We start from the raw sequence: 254 nt of genomic DNA, 5'->3' as shown, positions 1-254 counted from the left end.
TTCCTTCTCTTCGCCTACGTTGTTCTCTCTTTGATTCTGGTAGCGATATTATTCCGAAGAGAACTGGCAGCTTGTGGCAGCCAAGGGGTTGAAGCAGACGACCTCGCACGGGTTCTTCCAGTAGGAGGAATCGCCTCGGAACAGGGTTAAGGGTATTATTAGGAGAGCTCTTTGCCGGAGAGCAGAGTGGCGCAGCGGAAGCGTGCTGGGCCCATAACCCAGAGGTCGATGGATCGAAACCATCCTCTGCTAAC

General features: G+C 53.5%; 1 non-coding gene across 1 annotated transcript; it reads left to right on the top strand.

The window, feature by feature from the left end:
- The first annotated feature begins 180 nt into the window (after positions 1-180).
- On the top strand, positions 181-252 carry TRNAM-CAU (transfer RNA methionine (anticodon CAU)). Its single transcript has one exon. It is a non-coding gene; the product is annotated as a tRNA-Met (tRNA).
- The last annotated feature ends 2 nt before the right edge of the window (positions 253-254 follow it).

Source organism: Leptonychotes weddellii, unplaced genomic scaffold (genome assembly GCF_054177405.1).
Source record: "Leptonychotes weddellii isolate Sample4059 unplaced genomic scaffold, ASM5417740v2 HiC_scaffold_271020, whole genome shotgun sequence".
Taxonomy (NCBI): Eukaryota; Metazoa; Chordata; class Mammalia; order Carnivora; family Phocidae; genus Leptonychotes; species Leptonychotes weddellii.
The sequence above is the reverse complement of the archived record's forward strand: the minus strand, read 5'-3'. Positions and strand labels throughout refer to the sequence as shown.